We start from the raw sequence: 8,176 nt of genomic DNA, 5'->3' as shown, positions 1-8,176 counted from the left end.
ATGCACCATTGTACTTAAAACATTCTTCTATGTTTTAGGGTCACTCAAATTAAAAAATCACAATTCACTAATCATATTATATATTATCAATCATAATGGCTTCTTTAATTTCTTTTATTATTCCTTATGTTTTTGGGGTTACTATTCACAAATTACTATTCACTCAATTTGTTAACTTTTTCATACATAATATGTATACAAATTATAGATTCATAATTATACCACATTTTGGGTTCTAGATTTGTTGGCATTGATTGCCAATACCATTTCAAAGCTTATTTTATGTTATTCAAAATTTTCAGATTTCATGCCTTAAGTTTACTGTTCCATTGGTCATTGTTACAGTGGAAATTTGGCAAAAATTTATTCATCGAAGTTGTTCCTTTATGTGTCTTCTTTAATTTCCTTTTTGAATCACTCCATTTGGAGTTTTGTAGCTCAAGTTATAGTCAATTTACCATAACTGGTCGGATTGGTCCTTACCCAGAATTTCTGGGCAAATTTGATTCTGCTAGATTTAGTGTCCTAAATTGGACTAGCAATTTGAATTGGTTAGGTTCAGAATTTGAGTTTGTGTTCTTCATGAAAGTTTTTCTAAATTGTCTAATCTTTCCATTGATATAAAATTCAGGTCATTTGGATATTTCTACACTGAGTTATGGCCAAATGAACAAATACTGTTCATTTGGTCAATTTTCTAAGGCAGTATGTGTGTTACCCGGATTAGGTCAATTTGAAGGGCAACTTAGGTTAGTTTTCTGGATAGGATTTCTTCATGAAAAATGTGGCTTAAGGTCTTAAATTTCATCTCCAATTAGTCTCACACCAATTGGAGCTGTCTAGCTCTACTTATGTTCATTTAAATACACTGGACTCATAGGTCCAGAATTCCCTGCACATGAACAACACTCCCAATACCACCTTCCCACACTACTACCATCCACAATTCACATTTCATGCACTTCAGTTAGTCCATTATTGGTCTCAATATCAACAATTTATCAACGTATCATTAAATTCCTAATTTTTATATCAAACCCTAGCTCCAATTCAAGATTTACACAACACATATCACATTAGGCATACTAATCAATTTCTAATTGATTTCTACACATCAAACACCATTTCTAAACCATTCAAATCCATCAAAAACCATCAAAGCCTACATCCTATCATGGCTTTCGAAATCTAGGTCATTCCCATGCCCCTTGTTTTCTTACTTTTTCATGCAATATATACTCCCCCTAACTTCAATTCAAGGTTTAATGAAAGAAAAAAGGGAAAGTAAGCACTAACCTTGTTAGAGCTCTAACTTGAGCTTGTAAAACCTTCCTTTTCTTTCTTCTTTTTATTGTCCAAGTCTTGCTTTAGTGGTAAGGATTAATTTTAGTGAAGGGAAGCTAGGGTCTTTGAGGTGGTTTGGTGGGTGAACTCAAGCTTGTAAACATGCATCCATGGGGTTTTCTCTCTTCTCTCTCTCTACCTATGTTGGCTGGCTGGTTTGGGGATGAAGGAGCAGAATTATTTTGTCAATTTTTGGTCTCATTTATCTCTTTTTATTAGTTCATTAATTGGTTGTCTAATGGTGATTGGTGGAAGAATGTTAAATAACATCATCTTATGTCATAATTCCAATTTTTATTCATTTTCTTTTCTTTTCTTTTCTACTCCTTTTCAATTTAATTTTTAGCAATATTTATTCATATTTTATGTCATATAATTCACTTACATAAATGGACAAGTTAGTCAAAAATCGTCTCTGAAGGCGAAATGACCAAAATGCCCTTCGTTTGGCTTAAGGAGCCAAAACTGTCTATACCAATCTTAAAAATTCTCCTGACCTTTTCTTGGCATTCTAATGCTACCTAGGGCACCATAACTCTTCTCTGGCATCTCAGAAATTATTTCACAGGATTTCCCTCGGATTTAGGGCTACTAGCTGTGAAGATAGCAACTTCCTGTTAGGGTCACCCATCACCAGGGCACCGGCTTATTTAACTTCATTGTATTTTATTTCTAAAATTTTTCCTTAATTTTTCTTACACTTATTTGAATTATTTATGACTCCTCACTCTAGTTTAAATATAGTTCCAGACATTTCGACTATTTAGACCGACATTAATCACCGAAAAAATCGAATGCACGGACTAGCTTAAGTGAGGGTGTTACAATTTGATCTTTGGGGCTTTGGGTCTTTGGCTTTGGAATTGACATTTTGGTCTAAAGTTCTTAGTCTTTGAAGTTTCATTCTCATTTTCATATTCCATCTTCAAGTTTCAATCTCTAGTTTTTGGCTTACTCCTGAAATATCAAGTCACTGGTGCAAAAAGAAGCTTTAGAAACATGTTTTCTAAAGAGTCTTGTCTCCAGAAGTTCCAATACTCTAGTCTTTTTCTTCAATAGATTTGTTCAACAACCCAATAGTCCAGTCTTAGCTCGTTATCAAGATCCCGCCCCCGTCACTTTCGTTATCTCAAAAGGTGCTCTAGGTCGGCCCAGCCTTGGCGACCTCATTTTGGCACGAGGCATCAGCATTGGCTCTCCCATCATCCTTATAACACTTTACAGGTAAATGCCTTAATAGTTCTTCCTTTGATTGAATACGATTAGACTATATTTGTTATGTAAATTAGAATCCAAACTTTCAGAGCATTTAATCACGTTGAACTTTTAGAGTAGATTGGGGTGAGATTGGCTTATCTCGTAAATATTACTTTTAGCTTGTTACAGTAACACATACATCATTTTAGAAGTGTATCTCTCTTTACTTTTAGTAGTGTAAGAATAAGAGTTCAGGTGGTGTAAATGTTGCTTGAAGTTCGGAAGAATAGTGAAGAGTTCGGATAGGAAGAGTGAGGTAAATATAAGGTGTTGATAAGGTGAGTGCAGATTTGATGGAAGAGATCGGGAATAATGAAAGTGAGCGTATGACATAATGAGTTCGATTCAATATAAAGAGTTTGGATATGACTGCAAGAGATCGGAGATGACAAGGTCGGAATGATAGGATGAGATCGCAATAAATCTTGGAGATTGGAAATAATGTACATACAGTTGTTACTCATACGTCTGAGTTCACGCATAACAAGAAATTAGGAGATAGTATCTTTTATCATTTGTAACATTGTCATTTTGTAGTTCGGAAAATGAAGAGTCTGTGAGTGATTGTCTTCTTAAAAGCAACGAGTCGGTCTCTTTATGAATATGGGAATTCGAGAAAGAGTCCTTTCTTTAAACTCCCTCAGTTTCGTGTTCTTATAGTTTTCATTCTTTATAAATACGGGAGTTCGGGAGAGAATCCTTTCCTCGAACCCCTATAGTTTTATGTCTCTATAAAGCCCATTTTTTTAAAATACGGAAGTTTGGGAAAGAGTCCTTTCCTTGAACTCCCTCAGTTTCGCGTTCTTATAAAATTCATTCTTTATAAATATGGGAGTTTGAGAGGGAGTCCTTCCTTTGAACCCCGCGCAGTGTTGCATTTTTATAAAGATCATTCTATACAAAATATGGGAGGCCGGGAGAGAGTTCTTTCTAGGAAATCACTGGGGTTTATTTTCAAAGAAATTTTAAGAACTCTTCAACAAAATTTATCAAACACGTTTCAATGTTCAGTTCACCAGAGAGTTCTTCCAAGAACCCTGAATTTTATATTGAGACTCAATGGAGAGTCCTCCTTGGATTCCTCATGCTTATATTATTAAGGGAGAGCTCTTCCTTCAGCTCAGTTTAATCAAATAAATACCAAAGTTATAAAATATTAATAGGTTAAGATGAAACCATATGGGTAAAGGTTTCACGGATAATCATGCTGATGATGGGACTTTTCTTCATTAATTGAGAGTCCTTATTAATGAAGAGAACTCTTTAGGTTTTGATTAACACATTCCTTCTGAATTAGAGTCCTAATTAGAAGGAATGAAAATATATACTTACATTGGTTCATGTATATTCACTACACACACCGCACCCTCAATTATGTGGATACCAATGATGAGATGAATGACAAGTGAACCGAGAGTCCTCCTCACTCATCATGAATCTCTAGGTTTCAAATAATACCTCTTCATAATTAGAGTCCTAATTCAGGGAGAGAGGAATTTAATAAATACAAACGAATTAAACAAATATAATCTCAATTCACTTTGGAGCCATCCCATTTACCTATGTTCATGGGAAATCTAGAATAGTGAAAAATCAAGCATTCCTTTAATAAGCCACGAGAACCAACATCGTAATTTTAACCCCAAAAGTATTGGTAGTAAGTTACAATGAGCACATCGTTAAATCTACTCGCCCTCATTGAGGGACGATCTAGGGTGTCTAATACCTTGTCCACGTGTTCGGATCCCAAACCCGAAATCTCTGTTTCTAAAGTGGTCAAATTCTTTCAAAGTAACAAATGGTTTTCTTTATTTTTCCTCAAAATTAAAGTAGCGACTCTGCACTTTTCACTTTGATGAGAACCGTCTGGCAATCGCAAAAACCCTTGCGACAGCAATGATAGCTTTTATCACAGAATGGAAAATGTATTGCTATAAGTTCATGCCATTTGGATTAAAAAATGCTGGTGCAACTTACTAGAGGATGGCCATATGCTCTTCCATGACATTATGCATAAGGAATTTGAGGTATACATGGATGATATGGTGGTTAAGTCCTTAATTAGGGAAGGACAATTTGAGGCATTAAAGAAATTCTTCCAAAGAATCATCAAGTACAAGCTAAGGCTTAACCCCAGTAAGTGTGTTTTTGGGGTTACATGCGAAAAGCTGTTGGGACATGTGATTTGTAAGAGAGGGATTGAGGTTGATCTAGACAAGGTGAAAGCAATTCAAGAAATGCTAGCCCCAAAGATAGAAAAAGAAGTTAGAGGATTCTTAGGAAAACTACAATACATCAGGAAGTTCATAACTAGACTCACAACTACTTGTGAATGAATTTTTAATTTACTAAGAAAGAATTAGCCAGTGGTGTGGAATAAGCAATGCCAAGAGGCATTTGAAAAGATAAAGCATTACTTGAGCAATTCACTAGTTTTGTCACCACCCCTTCCCGAGATTCCTCTAATCCTCTACTTATCGATCAAACATATAGCCTTGGGGGAAATGGTGGAATAAGAGGTTGAAAGCCTCGAGAGAGCCATCTAATACATTAGTAAGAAACTTGTTACTTATGAAGAAAACTATTCATTGATATAAAAGATGTGTTTAGTTATTGTATGGTCAACTAGGAAACTAAGGCACTATTTTCAATCCCATTAAGTTATGGTTGTGTCTCAAATGGATCCTTTAAAATAGTTGTTTGAGGTGCCAATTGATGCACTTGTATTATATAAGTAATTAAGGGTAGTATTTGTTGCATTTCATCCATATTTTGTTAGTTGATTACATGGTTTTTAGTTGGTTGCATTATATTTTAGGATTTTATGTTAATCCCATTTAATTTCTTGATTTCTATGTTATATTATGTGATTTGATGCAACCCTAAAGCCTAGAACAAGTTTGGAAGAGTTTGGAAGTCAAAAAGTAGAATGGTAGAAGAATTACACAGCCTGTGTAATTAAGAGCCAGGACCCATGCAATGACCTCGTACCAAGACCCATGCAATGACCTCCACCTCGTGTAATGTTCTATTCCTCCTTAAGAGGCAAAGTTTCAAATGTCTAGAATGTTACATGGCCCTACCCTGTGCATTGTACACCAATAGAGACTCCTAATTTGACTTTTCCTCCTACCTGCTCAACCCAGAAAGACTTCTAAGGCCTCTACGACTCTAAATTTACTACATTTACACTAGATATAAATACAAGAAGTTAGAAACAAGTCAAGGTTCAACTCTTTTACATTCAAGCGTAGCAATTTCACCCTGGGAGAGATCGTTAATAAGATTTTTGGAAGAGATTCTTAGCCGAAGTCCCAAAAGTTTAAGTCTACAAAATTCTCATTCTATGTTTCTTCATTCTATTTCTTTTGATGTGTTTTTCATATTTTTTCTATTTTAAGTTTGATTGTAGAACTCACCATGAGTGAGTAGTTTTCTTTATTCTAGAATTAGGGATGTAACACTTTCAATTTATTTATGGATTTTATTTGATTGGGTTTAATAAATTTCGGATTTCATTCTTTGATTCAATTTCTTGTATTCTTAATGCATGCTATGTGATGAGCTCCACTTAGTATTAATTCTAAATATTAATTGAAATACTGAAAGGTGAATATTAATATTAGATAATTAAGATTTTGAATTTAGGTTTTTTGACCTAAAGATAGGCTAAGATTCTATGTGGAGTTTATAATTAATCAAATATCTTAATGGATTTTAATTAATTTAATCGCCTCAAAAGTAGGGTTTAAGTTAATTAAGATATAACTTAAGAGCCTTGAGAGATGACTTGAGATAACTTAGGATTAATTTTCATCAAAGTAATAATTCCCAATTTATTGAATAGGTTAGATAGATCCATAATTGATTTAGGTGTGAGCCCTTGATTTTGGAATGCCTTTATTATTTGATATATTCAGTTTAGTTAACTTACTTTATTTATTTTCTAGCTATAATCAGTTTAGTTATAATTCCTCCTTCGATTTCGGTAGTCCAAATAATTACAATTACTGTGTAGTTTGGTACTCAAACCAGATTTCTCATGGAAATGATACTCTACTCACTACTCTATTTCTTGTTATGATCTGTGCACTTACAGGATTTTGCACAACAATTTTTTAGTGCCATTGCTGGAAAATCTTTGTGTTTGATATTAGACAATAGGAAATATAATTAATTTAAACATTTTATTTTACTTAGTTTTTATTAGTTTATCTTATTTTGTTCTCTTAATTCATTTTCAGAATCTTTTGTTTAGTTTATGACCAGAACCAAACCAAAAAAAGAACTAAACCATCTCCAATGTTTTCTTGCTCTCTGCAATGCATTTAAGATGAATGGTGTTTCTGAATATGCCATTTGATTAAGGGCATTCCCATTCTCTCTTAGAGATAAAGCAAGAAAGTGGCTATTATCTGAACCTGTAGGATCGTTCACCAACTGGGCCAATCTATCACAAAACCTTTTAGTAAGATAATTTCCACCTGGGAAGACTATTAAACTAAGAGCTGAACTCAACACCTTTAAATAAAAAGACAATGAATCTCTCTTTGATGCATGGGAAAGGTACAAAGATCTTCAAAGAGAGTGTCCATAACATGGCATTCAGGATTGGCTCCACATTCAGAACTTCTATAATGGTTTACTACAATCAACAAGGAGCACTATAGATTCAGCAGCTGGCAGAGATCTAATGGAGAAGAGCACTGCTAAAGCTTTTGAGCTTTCGGAGAGGGTTGCTTACCACAATTTTGAATGGTCAAATGATCTTTTGAGCTTAATTTGATCAACTATTAAAAAGGCTTGATAAAATGTAAGCCAGTGCAATAAGAGCTAGTAGCCAATTCTGTGACCACTGTGGAGGGGACACCAAAGCTCAAAATGCAACAATTACAGTTAATCTCTATAGAATAGGTGAACTCTATGAATAACAATGGAAACTTCAACCAGAGAGCGATTGCAAATCCCTATTCAAAAACTTATAACCACCCAAATTTCTCATGGTCAAACCAGTAGAATCAATAACATCAACCGATCAATAGACAATAAGGATGCAGACTAACACCACTAGGCTTTCAGAATAGAAATCAGAACTAACCTCAATCGCCATAACCTCCTCAACCACAATCGACTGAACTGAAGATGACTATGGAATCCATGATGGAAAGCTTTTTAGCAGCACAATAATAACAAAATGAGATGATTAAGTAGCTTACTTATAGAATGGACTAATTAGCCATTCATAACAAAATGCTTGAAAACCAAATTGCCCTGTAAGCTAGTTCTTCAAGCAAAGCCATTGGTAAACTACCTAGTCAGCCTGAAATGAATCCAAGGGAATAATGCAAGGCAATCACTTTGATGACTAGCAAGATATTGGAAAACTAGAAACCAGAAGACAAGAATAACCTAATGAGATTTCTTGGGCGAATGAAGCTCAAGCAAAGGAGAAAGAAGCACATGCTGACAAGGGTATAAAGAAGTAAGAGGAAAAGGAAGTAGAGAAGAAGGAACTACTAAAGCCCTTTTAGCCACCATTGCCTTTTCCTCAAAGATTCCAGAAAGCTAAAATGGA

The 8,176-nt window shown here is 34.6% G+C and overlaps 1 non-coding gene across 1 annotated transcript; it reads right to left on the bottom strand.

Moving 5' to 3' along the window:
• Positions 1–7,099: 7,099 nt before the first annotated feature.
• LOC131179681 (small nucleolar RNA R71) lies at positions 7,100–7,206 on the bottom strand. The gene has a single exon (XR_009148568.1). It is a non-coding gene; the product is annotated as a small nucleolar RNA R71 (small nucleolar RNA).
• Positions 7,207–8,176: the final 970 nt, after the last annotated feature.

This window comes from Hevea brasiliensis, chromosome 4, assembly GCF_030052815.1.
Source record: "Hevea brasiliensis isolate MT/VB/25A 57/8 chromosome 4, ASM3005281v1, whole genome shotgun sequence".
Taxonomy (NCBI): Eukaryota; Viridiplantae; Streptophyta; class Magnoliopsida; order Malpighiales; family Euphorbiaceae; genus Hevea; species Hevea brasiliensis.
This window is presented reverse-complemented; position numbering and strand designations above follow the sequence as displayed.